Source organism: Jaculus jaculus, chromosome 1 (genome assembly GCF_020740685.1).
Source record: "Jaculus jaculus isolate mJacJac1 chromosome 1, mJacJac1.mat.Y.cur, whole genome shotgun sequence".
Lineage (NCBI taxonomy): Eukaryota > Metazoa > Chordata > Mammalia > Rodentia > Dipodidae > Jaculus > Jaculus jaculus.
In genome coordinates, this window is record NC_059102.1 from 35,734,617 (window position 1) to 35,760,784 (window position 26,168).

Genomic DNA, 26,168 nt, shown 5'->3' on the forward strand with positions numbered 1-26,168 from the left:
TATAAGGGTATGAACATTAAGAGAAGTGCTTACTGGGAAGTTTGATAAGCAAAGTATATACATTTAGCCAGACAACTGCAGATGTTACACCCCTAAGGCTCATGACTAACCCTGTTTTAAGTTTTCAGTATCAGGGATATATTCCCTCCCATGGAGTGGGCCTCCAGTCCAATTAGAGGGCAGTTGGATTCCACCATGATAGATGTGCCACTATTGCACCCATTGGCTCATTTGGCCGGGCTGGCCAAATATAAGGCTTGCAGTGTCCACTGTTGAGTATCTTCACTAGTGGTATCTCTTTCTCCCATTGAACTGCATGCAGAATGGCTTCTTCCAGCTTTCTGTCAGCTGGTCTACATGGAGGAGGTTTTCAGCTCAGTTCCAGTAGGGTTTCTCAGTGGCCTTGCAGCCCAAGTATGTGGAGTCTTCAGCAATAGGATCTTACCATCTACGCCTGGTGGAAAACCAAGGGCCTCGGCAATGGCCTATAATTATACCTGTGTTGTAGTCATCTTCATGTTGCTGGAATGAACCTCCAAACCAGACACAGTTTATGGGAGGAACAGAATCTAGTTGAAGCTTATAGAGCCAGAGGAAGTTCCACAATGGCTGGAAGAGGCTGGCCTCTTTTCACAGATCCATGCAGAGACACAACCAAACAGCCAGCAGCAGGGACCAGGCAGAGCTCAGACTGCTCTGCATACCTTTAGGCTGCAATCAGATCTGGCCCCAAACACATCTCAAAGCTGCACTCCAGGATCTTCCCCTAGTGACACCTCTTCCAGCCAGGTGGCTGGAAATCCAAGTTACAAGCTTAAATAAATCAACTGAATCTATTGGGGACATACATTCAAACTACCACACAAAGACAAGGATGGGCTGAAGAGGTGGCTCAGTGGTTAAAGGTACTTGCTTGCAAAGCTTGCTAGCCCTGGTTCAATTCCCCAATATCCACGTCAAGCCAGATGCACAGAGTGGTGTGTGAATCTGGAGTTAATTTGTAGCAGCAGGAACACTTAGTGTGCCCATAGTCTCCCTGTCCCTTGCCCCTCAATAAATAAAACTATTTTTAAAAAGCCAAGGATGGAGGGTACAGTTATTTATGTTATAAAGGAAAGTGTTCATGGGCTGGGGTCATGGTCCAGTCAGTAAAGTGTTTACTGTGTAAGCTTGAGGACCCAAGTTCAATCCCCAACACCCACATAGAAATCAGATGTGGTGATGCATGCCTGTATTCCTAGTGCCTTTAACCACTGAACAATCTCTCCAGCCTCAAGAATGCTTCAGTTTTATAGTGGACTGTTTTTGTATTTTGAGTCAATTAAAGGAAATTGTAAGTATCTTTTACATATTGCAAAAGTGGATGAAATTAATTTGTGAATAGGCAATACTTAATCCACTACTTGGCACTAGTAACAGAAGATTTTAAAATAGTCTTAAGGAGATAGCTCAGAGCTTAAAGGTACTTGCTTACAAATCCTGTTGGTCTGGGTTCAATATCCCAGTACTCACATAAAGCTGGATGCAAAGTAGTACATATGTGTGGCACATGTGCATCCATTCACACAAACACATATGTACACAAGTAAGTAATTAAAAATAAAAACTTTTTACAAATGGTTTTAAAATAATCAGCAATATTATTAAAAATAGATTTGTGCTGTCATTTGAAATAATGGGAATGCAGCATACTCAGTGTGTCTCTTTTTAACATTTTTTAAACTTTTTATTTTTTTATTACTTAGTTTTATATTCAGCAAATACAGTCAGTTTGGTACCATTATTAGGCTCATCCATGACCTACCCCTCCCCTTGGCCCCTCCTTGTTGAGGTATATGGATCATGCATTCTGGAGTTAGCCCACAGTTATTGGTACGATAAATGTCTCTGTATATCATGACCCAACATGTGGCTCTGACATTCTTTCCGTCCCCTCTTCTGCAAAATTTCCCTGAGCCATGTTGGGTTCATTTTTGGTCTGCTTCAGTGATGAGGGGTTGGGGGCCTCTGGGTCTCTGGCTCTCTGATTTGGTAGGTGTTGATTTTTCTCTGTGTTGGTCTCCTTCCCCCTTGTGCTGGTATCTGGTTCATCAGGAAAACAGCACCTTTGCTTGTTTTGCCATTTTTTCTTAGATTCAGGTAGGGCCCTTTTGAGGTATGATGGGGTGGCTCTCTCCTTAGGATCTGCATCTATCTGAACAAGAGAAGCAGATTCTCCAGTGGTGAGTAAGTTAGCACCAGGACAAATGAGATAACCCTTAATTTTTTTTTATAGAGAATTTAATAGGTGTAGGCCCTCTTGTAGCCCACCATTGATGGTACCTTGATAATGGAGAGCAGGCTTATGTTTGGATATGATTCTGACTTGTTTCCCAGGTCCAGCTACGGGTCCCATACCACTGAGAGGATCAATTAGCCGAATCAAGAGCAGTTGGTTCCCCACCATGGCTGTGTGCCACTATTGCACTTCTGTGGGCATCACAACAGGTTATTTGCTGCTAAGTAGGATAGACCATGAGTTGCTTGGACAGATATTGGTCATTTTACTCCAGTTGCCCATGTAGCACCTTCTGGCTCTAGACGCACTGACTGTCTGGGGACTGACTCTCTTCCAGCTTCCAGCCATGCCATTCCATTTTATGTGTCGACTACATAAGGTGTCTTCAGCAGTAGGGTGTAACCACTAACCTTTGGTAGGTCATCAAGTACTCGGAAAGAAATCTTTCTTTTAGGAAACCTTGTAGGTCTCTCTGATCAAAAGCTTATTGTGGATGATAGCCACATGCTGGTACTAGGAGTTACAGGTCAGTGCCCACTAAGAAAAGGAAGGAAAAGATAACTAATATAAAAGAGTTAGGGAGAAGAGAGAGAGAGAGACAGAGGGAAAGAGAGAGAGGGAGAGAGGGAAGCTGTAGAAGATTAAGGTCAGTCTTCATTATACCCTCTCCAGTGTCTTGTGTTTCAGGTGTTCCCTCTAAGGGCCTGGTGAAGGTTCAGCCATTTGGTCTGCCTTTTAGGAAGTAGAATTTTATGGTACCGTTGCCGTTTGGGTCTAGATTTGTGTTTCCCACCCCCTCTGTTGCCCTCCCCTCCCTCCCCACCCATTCTATGGTCTAGTCCACGAGATGCTTGTTGGGTATGTAAGGCATCTTGGGTAGATTCAGGTTAGGTGCTGTAGATGAGTGAGACTATGTGGCAATTTTTTTTTTCTTTCTGTGATTGGGTAAATTCACTGAGAATGATCTGTTCCAGGTTCAACCATTTTTCCTCAAATTTCATTGTGTCATTTTTTCTTACTGCTGTATAGAATGCCATTGTGTAGATATACCACATGTTAGTTATCCATTCTTCTACTGATGGACATCTGGGTTGATTCCAGATCTTAGCTATTATGAATTGAGCCACTACAAACATGGTTGAGGAGATCCCTCTGGCCTGTGGTTTGAAGGTTTTAGGATAGATGCCCAGTAAGGGAATAACTGGGTCTGTTGGTATGTCTATAGTCAGCTTTTTAGGAGTCTCCATATTGCTTTCCAATGTGGTTGCTCAAAAATCTAAACAGTAAAAAGTCAAACACCCCACTCACAAAATGGGGCAAAGAGCTGAACAGACAGTTCACAGAGGAAGAAACACAAATGGCAAACACACACTTAAGAAAAATGTTCATCATCCTTAATCATCAGAGAAATGCAAATTAAAACAACTATGAGATTCCACCTTACCCCAATAAGGATAGCAAACATCAAAAAATCAAATGAGAATAAATGCTGACAAGGATGTGGAGAAGTAGGAATACTCATCCACTGTTGGTGGGAATGTAAGATGGTCTTTGTTAATTTTTTAAATATTTTATTTATTAGCAGAAAGAGAGACAGACAGGAAGAGAGAGAGAGAGAGAGAGAGAGAGAGAGAGAGAGAGAGAATATGAATATGCCAGTGTCTTGCCACTGCAAATGAAATCCAGATGCATATACCACTTTGCACATCTGGCCTAATGTGGGTACTGAGGAATCAAACCCAGGCCAACAGCCTTTTCAGGCAAGTGCCTTTAACTGCGGAATCATCTCCCCAGCTCTAATATGTTTCTATTTATTTATTTGATCGTGACAGAGAGAGAGAACGGGTGTGCTAGGGCCTCCAGCCACTGCAAATGAACTCCAGATGTGTGCGCCCCTTTGTGCATCAGGCTAACGTGGGTCCTGGCAAATCGAGCCTCGAACCGAGGTCCTTAGGCTTCACAAGCAAGCACTTAACTGCTAAGCCATCTCTCCAGCCCCCTAATATGTTTCTTAATTAAGGGGATGCTTAGAGAGATGTTTCTTTTGTCTTCTATGTAATTCTATATTGCTTAGGGTATTAAAGTCGAGCACTCAAGTGTGGGTTTCTGTGTATTGAGGATTTAGTTGCATTTTAAATTACAGTTATGTATTAGATGTTAGACTTAAAATGAGATAGTAACTGCTGAGACTAGTACAAAACATTTATATCTGAAAATTAAAGATCATGATCCAGGTGCATTGGCACAATCCTGTAATATCAGTGTTTGGGAAGTGGAGACAGGAGGACCTGGCTACATAGCCAGTTAGAGATTAGCATGGGATACATGAAACCTTGTCAGAAAGAAAGAAAGGGTGGGGGGAGAGAAAGAAAGTAAATAAAGAGAGGGGAAGGGATAAAGAAAAAGGAATCTATAGAACTAAATTTTATTAAACTAAATTTTAGAATTAAGTTAAACTTTGTTTAATTTGTACACCTTGATTATTTTTAGTGTAGAAGATAGACAGGATTTAGTACAAAGTAGGGCACCCTCAAGGGAGAAAAATGGGCACTGCTCAGGCAGAGCGACAATTACAAAGGAAAACACTCTCAAATGTGAGAGTTCACAATGGCCAAAGAGGCCAATATTGGATTTATATTTTTAAAATATCTTTATTTTGGTTTATAAATGAGTAAAAAATCAGTTTTTATAAGAATTTAAAGCATATCAACATAGTTATCTTTGCAATAAAATAAACTATATCTAAAACAAAAAAAGAAAAAGGAAAAAGTCTTAACCATTGTTGCTACCAAATTAATATGACTGTTTCATATACATTTTGCCTTTGTTAATTTTAAAATATATTAGTACTAAGCTGGCTACCCTCTTTTCTGTTTTTGTTGCTATTGTCTCTTCCTTTTCAGTTTTGGAGTTCACATTCACCTGCTGGGCAAGTGCTCTACCACTGAGTGATGCAACACCTCAGACTCTGCTTTTTCTTTTTGAAGTAGAATGTTTTTAAATTTGTATATAACCTGCTATCTAAGTTTTTTTGAGGTAGGGTCTCACTCTAGCCCAGGCTGCCCTGGAACTCACTTTACAGTCCCAGACTAGCCTCAGACTCACAATGATCTTCCTATCTCTGCCTCCCGAGTGCTGGGATTAAAGGCATGCACCACCACATCCAGCTTAAATCTTAACTATTTATTTCTTTATTTGAGAAAGACACAGAGAAGAAGAGATAATGGGTGAGCCAGAGCCTTCTGGTGAGCATGAGGACATGTCGGACCCCCCGGAACCAAAGTAAAATGACTGGGGTGTGATGACGTGTGCTTGTAAGCCCAGCAGCTAGATGAAGGAGAATCCCTGTCCCCAGTCTGTTCTGATTAAGCAAGCTCCAGATCAATGAGGAACTCTGTGTTAAAAAACATGGATAGGGCTGGAGAGATGGTTTACTGGTTAAGACACTTGCCTACAAAGCCAAAGACGTGTGCTTGTAAGCCCAGCAGCTAGATGAAGGAGAATCCCTGTCCCCAGTCTGTTCTGATTAAGCAAGCTCCAGATCAATGAGGAACTCTGTGTTAAAAAACATGGATAGGGCTGGAGAGATGGTTTACTGGTTAAGACACTTGCCTACAAAGCCAAAGGACCCAGGTTTGATTCCCCAGGATTTCCGTAAGCCAGATGTGGCACAGGCGTCTGGAGTTTGTTTGCAATGGCTGGTGCACCCAACCTCTCTTTCTTTATCTGCCTTTCTCTCTTTCTCTCTCTCTCTCAAATAAATAAAATAAATAAATAAATTTAAAAAACATGCACAGTGTTCCTTAGGAGTGACATCTGTCCTCTGACTTCCACACAGTGTTCAATATTCTTATTCATCCAGGACATGGGAAATAAAACTACTTGGAGTTTTCATCTCACCCTACTCAGAATGGTTAACAGCAAGAAAACAACACAGGCTGTGAGGATATGGTGAGAGGACCCTCATTCTCTGCTTGGGAGTGTAATTCATGCAGCCACTGCCTGGCCCGGTTGCATCACTCCCGGGTATATAGACTCAACAGACTCTAAACCCTGCCCTGGGGATAGCTACGCAGCCATGTTTATTGTTGCACTATTCAGAATTATTCATGGAATCGGCCCAGATACTCATCCAAAGATGAATGCAGAAAGAAAATGCCATGCATATACACATGAAATCTTATTCAGCCATGAAGAAAAATGAAAATAAGACATTTGCAGAAAAATGGATGGAGATCGAAATGATTGTTTCCAGTGAAATACTCCAGATTCAGAAAGACAAATGCATGTTTTTCCCATATGAGGATCCTAGATTTTAATTTTTATTTATTTATTAGAGACAGAGAGAGAGAGAGGGAGGGAGGGAGGGAGAGAGAGAGAGGCAGAGGGAGAAGGAGAGGGAGAGGGAGAGGGAGAGAGAAAATGAGTGCACCAGGGCCTCCAGCCACTGAAAACGAACTCCAGACACATGTGCCACCATGTGCATCTGGTTTAAGTGGGACCTGGAGAATCAAATCTGAGTCCTTAGGCTTCTCAGGCATGCGTCTTAATGGCTAAGCCATCTCTCCAGCCCTATTTTCATTTTATATACCTATGTAGTGGGATACAGGTCATGGAACTAGAATGTGGACCATAAAGGATGGTGGTGGGGGAATGATCTCAAGGATTGGGAAGGGAAAAAAGATAGTAATAGAATACATGTGACATGAACGCAGATGAGGGACTAAGGGATGGAGGAGATGAAGCAGCAGGAGGGGGCGAGGGGACAGGGGAGCGTTGGGGGAGGAGGGTCCCTGAAAACAAAGTAGTATGAAAATGCCATCAGGAAACCCATTCGTTTGTCTGGTAATTTAAAAAAGAGGGATCAGAAAGGCCTCTGGGGTTTCAAAGTTTTTGTATTTCCCTGTATGCCCATATTGCTTCTCCTCTCTCCTAATATAATAGAAACCGGGTACTTCTGACAGGGAAAGTCCCACGTGTGCACTGAATCCAATAACACCTCGCTGTACTAGGATTTTATGTCTTTGAAATGCCTCTTCCGTCCGGATGATGGTCTGCTTCCCTAGGGGTTTATCCTGGGAGCTGCTCTTCTCCTATCTTGTGTGTCCCGTCACCGTTTCACTTGTTACCCTTGAGACGGTCCCACCTACTTTGGCAGCTGGTCTCTTGGTGACATCAGCCACAGATTAGATGGCGAAAGACTGGATCACGGGAGAGAGGCAAAGCTGGGCGACACTGTCCCCTGCTTCTCCGGCTCCTGCAGGACATTCCTGAGTCCACACCTGCCAGGTAATTGCAGCCGCTGAGCTTCAGAGACACCCAAGCCCTCCTTTTGTCCATCCCGCGGGGAATTGGTAGGAACTTCCTATGTCTGACAGTGGCCGGGTTGGCTTGCTGTCCCTGGTTTAGCCTCTCAGAATTTCCATTGCCTCCGAAACAATTCTCTGGGTTAAAATTTCTGTTTTAAATATTTAGAGAGGTGTCATCTTCCAGATTGTACTAATTGACCTACTTGCTCTCTCTCCAAGGGGTCATTCCCAGATCATGCCAAGGTCCCATAGGTGCCCTGCTCGCTGCCTAAACACATATTCCTGTCAGTTCCTGTCCTCATTTTCTTTCCCCTCAACTGCCAAACTCCTCAAGGGGGCATTTCCAATGCAAGAATCACTGCCTTTAGAGACCTATCTTGAAAAATCACTGAAGCAAGAATGTTCACAGCGATAATATTTTAAATTCCACTTAGAAGGAGATCAATAAACATTTATTAAGTAAGTAGAATGAATAAATACCCAAATAGACGGCAACATTCAAATTTTAATTTTAAGTATTAAATACTTTTACCAAATGTATATTTACTTATCTTTTTAGTTAAAAGTGATATAAAAACTTGAAATGAGGGCTGAAGGGATGGCTTAGCTGTTAAGACATTTACCTGCAAAGCCAAAGGACCTCAGTTTGATTCCCCAGGACCCTCCTAAGCCAGATGCACAAAGTGGTACATGCATCTGGAGTTTGTTTGCAGTGGCCGGAGGCCCTGGCTCACCCATTCTCTTTCTCATTCTCTCTCTCTCAGTCTGTTTCTGCCTCTTTCTCTCTTGTTCTCTCTCAAATAAATAAATAAAAATAAAATTGAAAAAAAGAACCAAGTTTGGTTGTGCTTTAAAAAAAACTTGAAATGAGCTACAGAGATTGTTCAGCAGTTAGAGGTAATTGCTTGCAAAGCCTGACAGCCTGGGTTTGATTTCCCAGTACCTATAAAATACCAGATGCATAAAGTAGTACATGCATCTGGAGTTCATTCGCAGTGGCAGGAAGTCTTGATGTGCCCATACTCATCCACTGTCCTCTTTAAATAAATAAATAAATAAATAAAAATATTAAATATATATAACTTGAAATGATTAAAATGTTCCTAAAATTCTAAATCCCTAAAATTATAACAGTTACCATGTATGAGTGCTTTTTACTTGCCATGATTATTAAGGGCTCTTTATGGATATTAGCAACACAATGATGCCATTAAAATACTACTTTTGATTTCCAGTCTTCAGAAGATATTGTTGAGGCAATAAAATAGCTTGCCCAATACATGGGAGAGGAGAATTGGGGGGAAGAGGATAGGTGGGAGGGTAGAGGCACAAAGGCAATAAAAACATTGTACTTGAAAATACCAGAATGAGGGTTGGAGAGATGGCTTAGCGGTTAAGCGCTTGCCTGTGAAGCCTAAGGACCCCGGTTCGAGGCTCGGTTCCCCAGGTCCCACGTTAGCCAGATGCACAAGGGGGCGCACGCGTCTGGAGTTCGTTTGCAGAGGCTGGAAGCCCTGGCGCGCCCATTCTCTCTGTCTCCCTCTGTCTTACTCTCTCTGTCTGTCGCTCTCAAATAAATAAATAAAAATTAAAAAAAAAAAAAAGAAAAGAAAATACCAGAATGAATGATACCTAATTTTCAGCAGGCCAATTAAAAAAATAAAAATAAAAATTGGGGGGTTGGGGAAATGACTAAGCAACAAAAGGCTCCTGCTTGCAAAATCTGATGGTCCTAGTTGAATTCTCCAGCACCCATGTAGAACTAAATGTAAATTAGCATTTATTTGCAGCAGCAAGAGACCCTGGTGTGCCCCTCCACACACATGCAATTAAAGAAATAAATACAATTTGTTTTTATAATGAAAATATTTTTAAAAACTAAAAAGCAGGGTTGTAGAGATGGCTTAGGGGTTAAGGCACTTGCCTGCAAAGCCACAGGACTCAGGTTCAATTCTTCGATACCTATGTAAGTCAGATGCAGAAGAGAGTGTATGCATCTGGAGTTTGCAGTGGCTAGAGGCCCTAGTGCACCCATTCTCTCTCTCTCTCTCTCTCTCTCTCTCCCAAATAAATAAATAAATTTAAAAAAATAAAAAGCAAATATTTGCTTAAATTAAAGTGTTGAAGCAGAGATTTGAATCCTGCCTCATACTTCCTACATACAATTTTCTTTGAGAGATATAATCTTCCTATGTAGTCTAGTTTAGCCTCAAACTCTAGATTCCCCGGTCTCAGCCCCCAGAGTGTTGGAATTATAGGCATGAGCCACCTCTGTTGGGCTCATCAATACATTTTTAATATCTACATTATATCCTAGATGCTGTCCATATACAGGTATATTTTATACACTTATAGCATGCAAAATATTTGTGTGCTGATTTCTCTTAAAATATTACTAACATTTCTGTTATTTCTAAATAGTTTTTATAATCTTCCTTTTCACAGTTTTTTCTGATGTATATCTATGAAAATGTATTGACTTATTATTTTACTTTGTTGTTTAATCTAACATACAAAAATTGGTTTCATTAATTTTCTGTTTCTTAATTTTTCCTAATATTATCTGACCATAACTGTGCAAATTCTTACCCTATTATTAGCATTGATTGCTTACGAATTTGTAACTAGTGCATACAGAAATATAGTGTACATTTTATGCTTTCTGTTGAACTATCCAATTGTATAAATTCTTAGGTGAAAGGACTGAAAGACAATTTTTATATTTTTGCTATAAATATCAATTTAATTTTCAAAATATGCCATGATATGCAAAATTATGAAATGAATGCAACAATTTTGCTGTTTGATTGCTGAGGTTACTAGAATTTTCATGTGCCTCCTCACTTGGTAAATGTGAAATGATTATTATTTAAGTAATTATGTATTGAACATCTTTGTACAAAGTAAGAGATCATCAAGTTTCATAAGAAATATGTGAAAGAGTGAGCTGCTGCTGACAGCTATAGAAGACCAAAGCCAACAATGGGAAAAACACAAGTCACTGTGCTACTAATTAGAAAAAGCAAATTTCATTTAATACATTACAAAAGCCAGTTCAAGTTAAAGGGAGGGGCTGGGGAGATGCTCAGCACTTAAAGGCGCTTGCTTACAAACCCTGCTGAACTGAGGATTCAATTCCCCAGTACTCAAGTACAGCCAGATGCAGAGTGGTGCATGCATCTGGAGCTCATTTGCAGTGGCAAGAGACCTTGGCATGCCTATAGTCTTTCTCTCTCTTAAATAAATATATAAAATATTTAAAAAAATAAAGTTAGGGGGTTCGAGAAATGGCCTAGTGGTTAAGGCACTTGTCTATGAAGCCTAAGGACCCAGGTTTGATTCCCAGGACCCATGTAAGTCAGATACACAAGGCAGCGCATGCATCTGGAGTTTGTTTTCAGTGGCTAGAGGCTCTGGCACACTCGTTCTCTCTCTCGCTCTCTCTCTCTCTCTCTCTCTTTTTCCTCCCTGCCTCTTTTTCTCTCTCAAATAAATAAATCATTTTAAAGAAGTGACCACAGTTCTCAGTACTGCAATATCTCTATCACACCTTCCAAGGCTCAGGGTCCATTGCGGAAGAGGTGGCAGAAAGAAAGTTAGAGTCAAAGGAAGGGTAGGACTCCTTACAATGTGCTCCTCCAGACATAAAATGGCCTGGATATCCATGACCTCACAGTGCCTGACACTACCTGCACAAGATCATCATAATAGGAGGAAATGATCATGACATCAAAATAAAAGAGAAACTGATCGAGAACGGGAGGGGATATGATGGAGAGTGGAGTTTCAAAGGGGAAAGTTGGGGGAGGGAGGGTATTACCATGGGATATTTTTTATAATCATGGAAGTTATTAATAAAAATTTGAAAGGAAAAAAACAAAAACAAACAAACAAAAAATAAAATTAAAGGGAGGATAGATTACCTCTAGCACAGGAGCATGGGAAAGACTTAGAGACAAGGTTTTTGAGATGGCTCTTCAAGAATAGCCAGAGGGGGGGGGGGACAGAAGCAGAATTATAAGCAAAAGGGAGAGAATGGACTAAATGAAGACAAAACGGGAGGTAGGTTTACTGAACAGCTGTGGCTGCTCCAGTGCTCACAGAGTGGAGATCTTAATGTTAGTATTACTCGAAAGCAAACTGTGAATTTAGAAAAATGAGGGAGGGAACTACTGTGAAGATTGCTGTGATATAGATGTGGTTTGTCCCTAAAGCTTCAAGTGTTAGAAACAGTGTGCCCAGGATGGTAGTTTTGGAAGGTGGTGTGGAACTTTTAAGAGGGGCCTGGTGGGAAGTCCGTGGGTCAATTGATCAAGACTCTCTCTTCCCCTTTCTACAAAAAGGCTTATAATCACCCCTCTTTCTCTACTGGGTGATTTCAAGCCCTCTTCCCTCTCCTTCCAAACCCCACCACTCTCTCACCTGGAGTTAAATAAAACCTGGAGCCCACAAAACTTACTGTCTTGGCCCTCTGCTGCAAACCTGGTGATCCCTACCACAGTTGTTTAGCCTGCAGCACAGAAAACCACATATGGAACTAACGCGTTAGAGACACATCAAGTACCAAAGCAGAAAGCCATGAGCATTTTTATTGTTTTTATTATCTGCTTGTGCATGCATGTTTGTGTGGGGGGGTGTTTGAGTGCAGACAGGTGGGTTCCATGCCACTGTGTGGAGGTCAGAGGGCAACTTCCCAGTTAGTTCTCCACCGCTCTACATCATCTGAGGCAGGCGTTCTCTCTCTGGCGTGTCTCGCTCTACTCTTGTTCTTTATGAGCTCACAGTGAGCCTCTGGGAAATTCTTTGTCTCTACCTTCCATCTCATCCGCATCAGTGTAAACTAGGATTACAGAAGCCTGCCATGGCTTCTGGCTTTTTTTTTTTTTTTTTTTCAATTTATTTGAGAGAGAAAGAAAGAGGTAGAGAGACAATGGGCATGCCAGGGCCTTCAGCTGCTGCAAACGAACTGCAGATGCATGCGCCCCCTTGTGTGCATGTGTGACATTGCATGCTTGAGTCACTGTCTGACCTACATGGGACCTGGAGATTTGAACATAAGTTCTTAGGCTTCAAAGGCAAGCCCTTAACTGCTAAGCCATCTCTCCAGCCTGCTTCTGGCTTAAATTTTTTTTTTTTATTTATGTATTTGAGAGAGAGAGAGAGAGAGAGAGAGAGAGAATAGGTGTACTAGGGTCTCTAGCTCCTGCAAACAGACTCCAGATGCATGTACCAACTTCTGTGTCTGGCTTTACATGGTTACTGGAGAGTGGAACCCAGGTCAGTAGGCTTTGCAGGCAAGTTCTTTAACTGCTAAGTCATCTCTCCAGCCTGCTTCTGGCTTTCTACATAGGGTCTGGGACTTAACTTTGGGTTCTCCACCTTGAGTGGTGAGCACTTTATCACAGAGCCATCTCTCAGGACAATCTTGACTTTTTTTTTCCTTTTTTTAAATATATATATGAGGAGGGGGGAGAGACAGAAAGAGAGAGGGTCGCCAGGGCCTCTAGGCACTGCAAACTCCAGACAACTGTGCCACATGGGTACTGGAGAATCAAATCTGGGTCCTTAGTCTTCACAGGCAAGCACCTTAACTGCTAAGCCATCTCTCTAGCCCAAAGTTTTGACTATTTTTAACAAAACCAGACAAACATCCCTTCCACATCTGAGACTATCCTCCACCTGTCAACAACCCCTTTTACTGATTTCTACCATTTCTGCCTCCTTTTTAAAAATTTTTGTTTGTTTATTTTTATTTATTTGAAAGCAACAGATGGAGAAAGAGGCAGAGGTTGGATTTTAGTTTTCCCATGACAGACATTTCAACTGACCTACAGAATGAATACTTTAAACTCCCAGCTCTTTTATTTATTTTTTATTATTATTTTATTAACAACTTCCATGATTGTAAACAGTATCCCATGGTAATGCCCCCCCCCCCCACTTTCCCCTTTGAAACTCCATTCTCCATAATATCCCTTCTCCCTCTCAATCAGTCTCTTTTATTTTGATGTCATGATCTTTTTCTCCAATTATGATGGTCTTGTGTTGGTAGTATCAGGCACTGTGAGGTCATGGATATTCAGGCCATTTTGTGTCTGGAGGAGCACATTGTAATGAGTCCTACCCTTCCATTGGCTCTTACATTTTTTCCACCACCTCTTCCGCAATGGACCCTGAGCCTTGAAAGGTGTTATAGAGATATTGCAGTGCTGAGCACTCCTCTGTCATTTCTTCTCAGAACCATGGTGCCTTTTGAGTCATCCCAAGGTCACTGCCATCTGAAAAGAGAAGGTTGTCTACTAAAAGTAAAAGTGGCATTAATATGTGGGAATGAATATTAAGAGAAGTGCTTACTGGGTAGTTTGATGAGGATAATATATACATTTAGCCAGACAGCAGCAGACATTATACCCCTAGAACTCATGACTACCCCTGTTTTAAGTTTTCAGTATCAGGGATGTATTCCCTCCCATGGAGCAGGCCTCCAGTCCAATTAGAGGGCAGTTGGTTTCCACCGTGACAGATGTGCCACTATTGCACCCATTGGCTCATTTGGCCTGGCTGGCAAAATATAAGGCTTGCAGTGTCCACTGTTGTAAACTCCCAGCTCTTCATCCCAGGTAAGGGGCACTAGGAACAGTTCAGAGCAGACACAAAAGAATGATTTTAGGGAAAGATGGACTCTGATACAAAATACCTTCTCTTTAACTCTTTCTCTAGGAATTATCTTCAGTCATGGAGACAGGTGGAAGCTCATGTGCAGCTTCTTCTCCCTCATGGCCCCGAAGAACTTTGGGGTGAGGAAGAGAAGCATAGAAGAGAGGGTGCAAGAGGAAACCCAGGGCATGGTGAAGGAACTAAGAAATATGAAAAGTGGAGGAGAGGAAACTTCACCCAATCCTGTTCCTCTTTTAGGAGTCATTCAATGGCCCAAGATCTGCCCTGTCCACGAAGGAGGAGTAAAGGGTGAGGAGAGTCATTTCCAAAGCTAGTAGTCAGGGCTCTGTCATCCCTTCATCTGGATTCACTTTCTAACCTTGACATTTATAGATGTGCACATTTGGACAAATTATTTAGCATGTTTAGTATGTATTTCTTCATCTGAAAGATCAGGCTGAAACCAACCACAGTATAAAGACTCAGTAATATAGTAAGCATCCAAGATAAATGCTTGATAATGTGACTTGCTACTATTATCACTATACTTGTACATACCAAAATGTATGTATTATCATTGTAGTATAACACTGTGTAGAACTTACATACAGTATCATATGCTGTAACAATACTAATTGTACATTAATAGTACATATACTAATATATATATGCATATATATATATATAGTGACTGCCAGTGGGAGTTCAATCCTTCTCAGTGCCCCTACAAAGCCGTGTGCAAAATGGCACACACATCTGTAATCCCAGTGCATCTATGGCAACTGGGAGACAGAGACAGGAGACAGGAGAATCCTAAGCTCACAAGCAGCAGGGGCAAGATAGACCCTGTTCCAAAAGAAGATGGAACAGCCCAAAGCAATCCTCTGACCTCCACATGCTTACTGTGGCACGTGTGTGTCCACGCACACATATCATACACATACATGCATGCATATATACAGACAGATAAATAAATAATAAAAAACAAAAACATCTAAGGAAAAACTGAGTGTCCCTTTTACTAGTACTAATGTGTCTGGACTCAGTTGAGGCATTTAAACTCACTCTACTTACCAAGGACATTGTAACAGCCTGTTCATTCTGATGGTTGTCCAGAGGATCAGGCATTTCTCTGGTTAAAAAAAAAAAAGAAAGTAAGCACACACACACACACACACACACACACACACATCAAATTAGTCATTCAAAGTTTTTGTTTGGCACCAGTTCTTTAGCAGGCAAGGATGAAGGGGCAAAAGCACAATGCCTGGAATATTATGCAAATTCTTTGAATAAATTCTAAGTGCTAGGTACTGTGTTGGGGGCTGAGGATACAACAATATTGCATCCTTAATATTTCTGGTAAGGTAATTTTAAGATGGAAAGTTCATTCAGCATTTTTGGTGTGTGTGTGTGTGTGTGTGTGTGTGTGTGTGTGTGTGAGTGTGAGTGTGTGTGTATGAGCAGGTATATGCCATGGCCTCCTTGTGGAGGTCAAAACACAACTTTGGAGTGCTCATCTCCTTCCTTCTTGGCAGGGTCTCACTGTAGCCCAGGCTAACCTGAATTCACTATGTAGTCTGAGGGTGGCCCCACCTTGTTTTTGAGGCAAGATCTCTTTCTTTTCGCCTCTGGAAAGATCAGTCTCGAGCTCCCAGATTCTTTTGGCTCCACTTCCCACTGCTATAGGTGCATTGGGATTACAGCTGTGTAAATCACTTTGTGTCTGGCTTTATGTAGGCTCTGGGGATTGGACATTGGTCAGCAAGTTTGGAGCAAGCACTTTTAACCAGCCTCACTCATCATCTTTAAATCCTGAATCAGTTTACTTTTTAAATCATTAGTGGATAGCTATGTAAAAAGTTATGAGTAAAGCCAGGTATGGTGGCTCATGCCTTTAATCCCAGCCCTTGGGAGGCAGAGGTAGGAGGATCACTCTGAGTTCAAGGCCATCCTGAGAATACATAGTGTCAGCCTGGGCTAGAGTGAGATCCTACCTTGAAAAAAATTATGAGTGCAAATGGCCTATTTTATAGGTATAGTCTTCATATTAGAAGTGCCATGCCTAAGGTCTGGGGAGATGAGTTCCCTCAGTGGATAAGAGCACTTGCTGTGCAAGCAGTATGACCTGGATTTAATGCCTAGCACTCACAGAAAAACCCAGGCATAGCCACGCATGCCTGTAACCCCATCACTGGGGCAGAGGTAGCAGGCAGGAGGCTCTCTGATTAGCCAGTCTAACCAAAATACAGTGTGGCTGGACATCCTTTTAATTCTAGTACTTGGTACTAGAGAATGACATTCAGGTCAGCCTGGGCTAGAGTGAAACCCTAAAACTAAAATGCTAACTTCAGATTCAGTGAGAGATTCTGTCATGAGGAAATAAGGTATATGAGTGGCAGTGGAATACAATCAATATCATATTCTGATCTTCACATGTGGGTTCACAGGGCACATTCACCTGTTCACACACAAAGAAGCACTATTAGTAATAGTGAATATTATCTGAGATCCAGTGGAGCTGGGAATAAAAAAAAAAGCAGACCAGTTGTGGATCAGTGGCCTCTACATTGTATAGATTTTCTCATTAAATATGGTAAAGGATTCTATTATTCATGATTGTTCTCAGAGTTTCTTGTCCACTAAGTCTTGTTCATTTTTTATTTATATATTTGAGAGCGACAGACACAGAGAGAAAGACAGATAGAGGGAGAGAGAGAGAATGGGCACGCCAGGGCTTCCAGCCTCTGCAAACAAACTCCAGACACATGCGCCCCCTTGTTCATCTGGCTAACGTGGGACCTGGGGAACCGAGCCTCGAACCGGGGTCCTTAGGCTTCACAGGCAAGCGCTTAACCGCTAAGCCATCTCTCCAGCCCAATTCCACTAACTCTTTTAATCTCTATAATAACCTGTAGGGTACAGTCTGGTTGTTTTTTTGTGTATTTTTTTTTTTTTTTTTTGAGGTGGGGTCTCACTATAAGTCAGGTTGACCTGGAATTCATTACGTAGTCTCAGGCTGGTCTCTAACTCAGCAATCCTCCTACTTCTACCTCTGGATGCTGGGGTTAAAGGTGTGGTGCCACCTCACCTGGCCAGTATGGGTTTTTTTTGTTTGTTTGTTTGTTTTGTTTTTTGTCCCACTTCCACAGGTGATAAAACTAAGGCAAGATCTCAGCAGTTTGGTTAGTCAGCTTGCTCCAGGGATTCATCTGTCTCAGCTTCTCCATGCTGCCATAGTTGGCATTGATACGGGTTCTGGGATTTGAACTCAGGTCCTGCTGCTTGTGCAGCGAGTGCTTTACTGAATGAGCCATCTCCCCGGCCTCGCATTGTCTTCTCTTTAATGGACAGAGCCAATAACTCTATCACTTGCAGGAGAGACATAGCCCGGAGCCTGATTTTTGATTTGGAGAACTTGGCATCCTGGGGATCTAATTTGTTCACCGCAGGCACTGAGATGACCAGTATCACTCTGAGATTTGGCCTCCTGCTCCTCATGAAACACCAAGACAGCAGGGAATGGAAGATACCCTGGATGAGGTCTCAGTGTGGGAGGAGGCTGGGGTCTGTGTGGGCTGCTTCACTTTCTGGGCTGCCTCATGAAGCCTCTGGCATGCCCATTCTCTCTATCTGCCTGGAGGCCCTGGCATGCCCATTCTCTATCTGCCTCTCTCTCTCTCTCTCTCTGCTTCTTTCTCTCCCTCTCAACATAATAAATAAAAAAAATCTTAAAATATTTTTTAAAATGGACAAGCTGGGTGTGATAACCCATGCTTTTAATCTTAGGACTCAGGAGGCAGATGTAGGAGGTGAGTTCAACACCAGCCTGGAACTACCGAGTGCATTTCAGGTCAGCCTGGGCTAGAGTGAGACTCTATCTCCAAAAAAATAATAAATAAAAAAAAAACCAAACTCACCAAGAGAAATTTCTAGATCTGACATGATTTTTGAAGTGAAATTCAAAAACTAATCTGTAGTAATAGCTGGATAATATCAGCCTGTCCTCCGAGCACAAGCTGTAGGAAGCCAGTCTCCTACTCAACACCATGCCTTCACCATTCTCATGATGAGTGGAGGAGGGGGAGAGGAGCTGGTGGAAATGCTCTCACTGAGGAAGGAGTGAACACTCTTCTCCTACAGCTTCTTTGCTAGGAATTACAGGATAAACCATAATCCCTGCCACATGGACCCCTCTCTCTACCCATCACAGCAGGAGGCTGTGGACATTCTAGACCCATACTTTGTTTCCTGCATCCAAGTCATTGAGATTTGCAGTAAAAGGGTAGAGAAATGAACTGGCTATGCATTTTTGATCCTAGGGCACTTTCTGTCACTGTTTTTTTTTAAGATTTAAAAAATTTTTTTATTGATTTATTTGAGACAGAGAGAGGGGGAGAGTGAAAATGGGTGCACCACTGCAAACAAGCTCCAGAGGCACGAGCATCTGGCTTACATGGGTTCTGGGGAGTGGAACCTCGATCCTTAGGCTTTGCAGGCAAGTGCCTTAACTTCTAAGCCATCTCTCCACCCCTCTGTCACTTCTTACAAGCATTGCCAGGTCTCTGGGAGAAGCAATGTAACCAGCGTTGTAACTCTGACAGCAGTGTAGATATCTCTGCAGCCAGCTCATGAAGATACCAATCATGTGACTGGACACACCAAGACCCCGGCGTGCAAGACAGGATGAAGCTGCTCTGCACAGAGACCGTGTTGTGTGAGATACAAAGATACCTCACCCTCATTCCTTCCAATCTGCCCCTCGCTGTGAGCCAGGAAATGAAACTCAGACAAGGTCATCCCCAAGGTTAGATGTGTTTGGGAAAGCTGACTGGCATAGAAGAGGCAGGATGGCACCATGGTGGTGCCTGGGAGAGGCTTCTCAGTTCTGTTGGGGGAAAAGAAAATCTGGGTGTGGTGGTATCACCTATAGCTCCAGCACTTGAGAGGTGAAGACAGCCAGCCTCATCTACATAGTAAGTTTGAGCCTTTGTCTCAAACAATAAACAAGAAGAATATTTCTTATTTACCCTTTTCATTTAAAAAGTTACTTACTAAAAATGATTGTGGGTGGGGAGATTACTCAGTGGATTAAAGTGTTTGCTGCTCATGCCTGGCACTGAGTTTGATCCTAAGACCACACATAAAAAGCCAGAAGCTGTGGTGGGCTTCTGTAGTCCCAGCATGCTGAGAACAAAATGGGAGAGTAGAGACAGGATGATTTCCCTGAAAGCTCTGAAGCTCAAAGGAGAGTATATTCGTCAACAACAACAGTGAGAACAAAAGGGACCCTGCCTCAAAGGAGATGTCCTCTGACCTCTCTCCATACTGTGGCACTAATAGTACATACACACATATATGCACATATGTACATATACATATATATGTATGCATATTACACATACATATGACTTAAAAATTCTGATAAGGGGCTGAATAGAGGGCTCAGTGGTTAAGGTGCTTGCTTGAAATGCATGATTCTGGAGTTTGCAGTGGTTAGAGGCCCTGGCACACCCATTCACTCTCTCTTCCTTTCTCTTCTCTCTATCTCTCTCTCCTTGCAAATAAATTGAATAAATAAATAAATAAAAATTCTGATAGGGCTGGGTAGATAGCTAAGTGGTTAAAGGCACTTGCCTGCAAAGTCTGCCAGCTTGGGTTCAATCTTCCAGTACCCACTCAAATGTGCACAGTGTTATATGAAGGCAAGAGGCTGTAATGCACCTATTCTTTCCCCTCTCTCTAACACACACACACACAAATATATTTTAATTCAGATGTAACTATAAAGTGAAATTTTAAGCAAGCTACAGAACAGAATCAGATTCTCCATTTGTGTGGAAACAGTGAAGACTGTGTACATATTTCTTCATTTTCAATCCATAGAGGTATATCTCAGAAGATATATCATAAACTGATAACTATGATTATATCAATAAGGAAACCCAGTGACAAGTTGGTACAGAAAAGAGGGAATTTTTTTAACTTAATACTTTTTTGCACACATTTTTGTATTTGCATTCCCATTCTAATCATTGCACAAATATTTCAGAAAGCACAAGGTAAAATAAAAGTGAAAGAAGCAAGCTTTCACTTAAGCCAGGGTGCTTTTTGATTCAAATTCTAACTATGCTACTTACCCAAAGCACAGCAAGTTATTTCTCTTTGAAAACCTCAGTTTCCCTGTTTATGCAATGTGAACCACAAAAGCATCCACTGCACAGAGTTGTAATGAGAATTAACCAAGATTGATAAACAACCGTGCACAGCGCCAGGCAAATGCAAAGCATCCAAGAGTGACAGTGGTTACCAGTACCACCATCTAAGCCAGGACTTCAAAATACACACACACACACACACACACACACACACACACACACACACACGAAAGTGAGAATGGAAGTGCGAGGGCCTCCTAGCAATGCAAATAAACTCTAGACACATACACCATTTTGTACAACTGTTTTTCCATAGGTACTGGAGAATTGAAAATTGAACTTGGGCCATCAGGCCTTGCAAGCAAGTCCTTTTAACCACTGGACAATCTCTCTAGCCCTAATTTCAAGACTTTTCTCCAAGCCTAGTGTGGTGGCACATGCCTTTAATCCCAGCACTCGGGAGGCAGAGGTAGGAGGATTGCTGTGAGTTTGAGGCCAGCCTGAGACTCCATAGTGAATTCCAGGTCAGTTTGGGCCAGAGTGAGACCCTACCTCGAAAAACCAAAACAAAAAACGCTTTTTTCCACTTGTATTTCTTTATGCCTGAGAAAATTTTCCATATCCCAGGTATATAGATATAGCTATACAAGTCAAACAATTGCTGATAATAAATAAATTTTAAAACAATTTTTTCTTCACATATAATTTGACCATTTATTGAAGATAGAAGCCAATTTGTGTATTGAGATGGATTCACTTGTTTAGTTTAACGTAAAGACTTAAATCTTTGCTGACTATTTCATGCTGCAGGAAATGCAACATCTTCAATATTTTTCAGAATTTACTGATATTTTGGTTTTATAATTGTCAACACTGAGGACACTGTTTCACATTGCTGTGTAGTAAAAAATGGCAATGGTATGTTCAGACATTATTGAAAAATTTGTCCTAATCACAAATCAAAACTGATGTAACAATTTGTTTTTCAAGGTAGGGTCTCACTCTAGCCCAGGCTGAGTTGGAACTCACTCGGAAGTGTCAGGCTGGCCTCAAACTCACAGCAATCCTCCTACCTCTGCCTCCCAAGTACTGGGATTAAAGGCATGTGCCACCATGCCTGGCTTACTTTTATTTATTTATTTTTTTTATGAAACAAGTCAGTAAGTCAAACAGCAGTTTTTAAAATCAAATGTTCCACCACAATGCAATACAAAGATATATTAACTTGGTGCTTAAATGCTGAAGAATGACAGTAGGGAAATATCAAAAAGTCATTTGTTTTACACAATTAAATCATTACATCTGAAAAAGAGGAGAAAACTTTGGTTGTAAGTAAAAATGCTTCAATTCATAACATGAGGTGGTCTTGGGTCTGAGCTGAGGAGCTCAGACACTGTTCATTGGCATTCTTGGTGCAAAGTAGCCATGCTGTGCGGGGAGCAAGGCTGCCGTGAAGCTGTGAGATCCAACGCTGGCTAGCACTGAGACAGATACCTCAGACATGTTATAGGTTTGGTTTCTTAAACCAATTCTTGGCCATTGCTCATGCAGAAACCTTTTACTGTTGCCAAATTTTCACGACCCCTGCTTGCAGCCATCAACCTATGGGGATTTTGACCCATAGTTTAAGAACCTGAGATCTAAGCCTGACAACAATTTCAAGAGGCAAGAAGGAAACCTGCTTTGTTCTCCCACCTTACCAGCACAGGAGGTGGGCTTTCCTTCAATAAGTAACCCCAAGGCTCAGGATCTTATTTTCTTCTATTCACACCTGAGCCCATAATGAGAAAGGGTAATGAATAAAATAAGGTAAGCAACTCCAGTAAAACCCATGCCCAGACAATGTAAGTTGTAAATCTGTTTTGTCAGCAATTGACTATTACACACTGATTGCACTATCCTTCCCACAAAGAGCCACTAATTACTAGAGCAAAGATGCTGTGCAGTTGTGAATATCAAGTAGCTATAATTTGAGGTGACAACCAGGCAAGCATAAAGGTGTTTAGCCTTATCAAGCCCACGAGTATAATGAGTGTTCGGCTTGCTTATGAAGTAAAGTATGACAAAATGCCACCATGTCCCCAATTTCTTGGCTCTAGGGCACTACTGTGTTACCACGACTGTCTTCAGTTTTGTTGGACTGTAAGGAGTTTCCCAACCCAGAGAAGTTTGATCCAAGATACTTTTTGGATAAAAAACTGTTTGGATAAAAAAGGCTGTGCCTTTTTCTCTTGGTAAATATAAGTAAATCTAGTCAATATTCATATTTTAGTTTCTAAATTTATAGCATAAGTAACCCATTTATGACAGCAAAGTCGGTCAATCAAATTGTTATAACTTCCTCAGTCCTGGCCCAACCGTTGAAGCTTGTACACCAATAAGACCAGCTAAGTCATCCAGGGTCTGTTTGGCTGGATGGTAATGCAACTGAAGTAAATCAACCAAATTCAGATGTCACATATTGCCATACAACAAAGTGACTTGCTTTTACAAATTTTGTCTCTTGATTTCCTCTTTGTAATATTGACTTTTCCAAAACCAAAAGTATGCATTTCTTTCTTTGTTTTTAACTGTTATCTATTATCAATTTTCTTGTTCTTAGAGTCAAAATCCATCAAAGACTTTAGTCACCTACATATTACTTCTCCAAAATTTGAAGCCCTATATATTCTTGTCTCTATACAAGAGCTGGTGAATCCTGTTACTATTTACTGTAAGGTCACAAAGACAATTTGGGACTGTCACATGTGTTTTTTGTTTTTGTTTTTTCTTTTTTACTCTATGCACTCATTTGACTAGTACTTTCAAAGACAGTCTTTAAGGGACTGGGGATGGAGCTCAGTGACAGAGCACTTGCTTCATGTGTATAAGGTCCTGGGATTAAGCCTCAGTACTAAATAAATAAATAAATTTCATGTTAGTTTCTAGTTAAAATGCTAATAAATGTTCAACATAAAAATGGGGAAGTGAGCAAACCAACAGGGGGAAATAAAAATTATCTGCGATGTTATATAACACATATTTTCACTTATTTATATATTTATTTATTTGAGAGAGAGAGAAAGAGACAGATAGAGAATGGGTGCTCAGGGCCTCCAGCCACTGCAAACAAACTCCAGATGCATGCATCCCCTCATGCATCTGGCTTATGTGGATCCTGGGGAGTTGAACCTGGGTCTTTTGGCTTTACAGGCAAATGCCTTAATGTCTAATCCATCTCTCCAGCCCTTGTTATTGCTTTTTTTTTTTTTTTTTTTTTGAGGCAGGGTCTCATTCTAGCCCAGGCTGATCCGGAACTCCCTCTGTAGCACCAGTCCTGCCTCAATGGCACAGCCAACCTCCTACCTTCAGCCTTCTAAGTGCTGAAATTAAAGTGTGTGCCACCATGTCCAGTTAAACTTGGTTTGTTATATATAATCTATTTAATAATCTGCTTTCACTCAGTATATTGCAATAAAAAATATCCTTGGGTATTAAATTAACTTCCACATAAATATTTCCAGGTTGCATTGTCTAACAGATGCCAAATGATTTACTTAAACAATCCATTATAGGGAGAGGTCTAGGTGTCACTCAGTTCATCAATGTCATCAATAATGATGCAAGTGACCAAAGTCACTCTAGCTACTATCATTGCATATCAAAACACTAAAAATTTGTCATCATTTTGGCATGTAATGATCATTATTCCTCTATAAATACTGTATGGGTTCATTACCTTTCACAGGTTTATGGTTAGCATTTCCTTACTGTATTTAAGCATGACGAGAGCTAATGGCTATCTTGTCCCCTTTCAGGAAAGCGGCCCTGCCCTGGAGAAAGTCTGGCTCATGTGGAGTTGTTCCTGCTCTTCACCACCATTCTACAAAAGTTCTCCCCGAAGTCCCTGGTGAAGCTACCGGGCTTATCAATGTGCCACCACCTTATAAGCTGTGTCTTATTCCTAGATAGAAGAAGAGCTTATCTTTGAGACCATCCAAATCAAAGGAATTGGTTTTCCTCCTCCAAAAATAGTATCTATTCTAAATATTGCCAAAGACAAAAATACTATTTGCAGAAATTAAATGGACATTTATTTCAATCTACAAACTCCCAACATGGGGGGTTGGGTCCTGAAAAGACCAAGGAGGCAAGCCATGCCGTTATACTCTATGGACTTTGTACTGAGACCAGGCCCTTAAAATGCATTTTAAGTAACATTAGCTAGTAGTAGGCTCTTCACTCTTTCTGTGGCTTTGGAAATAAGTTAACTTTTTATCATGTTTTAAAATAGATAGAAATTAATACATGGCCTATGTGCATTTTCCCATTCTGCTTAGAAGCATTTATATGATTTGTGTCACATTCACAACATAAATCCTTACCTTCATAATGGAGTTTCTTTGTATGTTTGACTTTATTTCAAGTCTCAAAAAAAAAAAAAAAATCCTTCTCTTGGCTCACAAGGCTCCACCTCTCCCTGAGTTTCCATAGGTGGCTACTGGTCCCTGGGGAAGGGTGGGTAGGCACAGACAATTCCTTCGGTGTGGTAGACATTGGTAAGGAGCCTACGTTCCTGTAAATATCCCTCACCCAGGAAGCCATGGGCAACCCTAATGGAACTCATTGTGTCACAAAAGAAAAAAAGAAGGAGGAAAGAGAGGGGGAGGGGGCCGGAAGGGATGAAAGAAAGAATGAAAGAGAAAAAAAGGAAAGGAAAAGACAAAACATGCAGGTAGAAAGGGTCCTGGTTGGAAAGAAGGAGGAGCAATGGGAGTGGGAGGGGCAGAGAAGAGGACAATGGAGGAGTGGACCCTGATAAAAGAAATACGTTGTGTACATGTAAGAAAACGTCATGCTAAAACCCACTGTCATGCATCATTAACATATGCTAATAAAAATCCTCTTCAGCTATGGACAGTATAGCAACAGGATAAGTTAAATAGGTAAAATTAAATTAGAATCTCCTATTCCAAATCTTTCCTTGTTCTCTTTCTATCTTTTTGCAACCATTGATTTAAATATGGCCCAATGAGCCTCCGTGAGAAGTCAAACCATGCCCAGGGCTAGGATTGAAACCTTCATATCTCTGCCCTCTTTAGATGGACGGTAGAGGTGGGGACTGGAAAGCAAGACGGTGAGGAGCCAGACACAGATTAGAGAAAATGTTTTCAAAAGGTGCACCTTATAAAGGACCAACCCACAGAATACACAACTCTTAATATGCAGTGATAGTGATGAGAAAATGAACAAACCAGTTAAAAACTTGGCTTAAGACCAGAACAGATGTCTCACCACAGAAGACGCACTGCAGACATGCAAGTGCGGACGACCTGCTTCACGCCGTGACTCAGCAAAGAATGCACTCACCGGAGTCACCACCGTGTACAAGGAAATTGAGGAGCGGGGTGCGGTGGTGCACACGCCTTAACAAAACAACCGAGTTGGGGCTGAGGAGATGACTCAGCAGGTAAGAGGACCTCCTGTTCAAGCATGAAGACCTGAGTTAAATCCCCAAGCACCCACATAAAAAGCCAGGCATGGCTGTGCATACCTGTAACCCCAGTACTGAGGTGGGTGAGACAGGGAATTGCTAAAACTAATTTCTAAAGCGGGGAGCTCCAGGTTCAGTATGGATGATAGAAGAGGTCACCTGTGTCTTCCTCTGGCATCCTCACATATGTCCACAGGGTGCATGCATTTGTGTACACACATGCATACACCACACACATACAAAAAACCTTACACATGCATGTTTGTAGCAACTTTATTCATAATCACCAAAAC

General features: G+C 41.5%; 1 pseudogene; it reads left to right on the forward strand.

Annotated features, from left to right (window-relative positions):
* LOC105944880 overlaps positions 1 to 24,410 on the forward strand; it is a 38,644-nt pseudogene extending 14,234 nt beyond the window's left edge.
* The last annotated feature ends 1,758 nt before the right edge of the window (positions 24,411 to 26,168 follow it).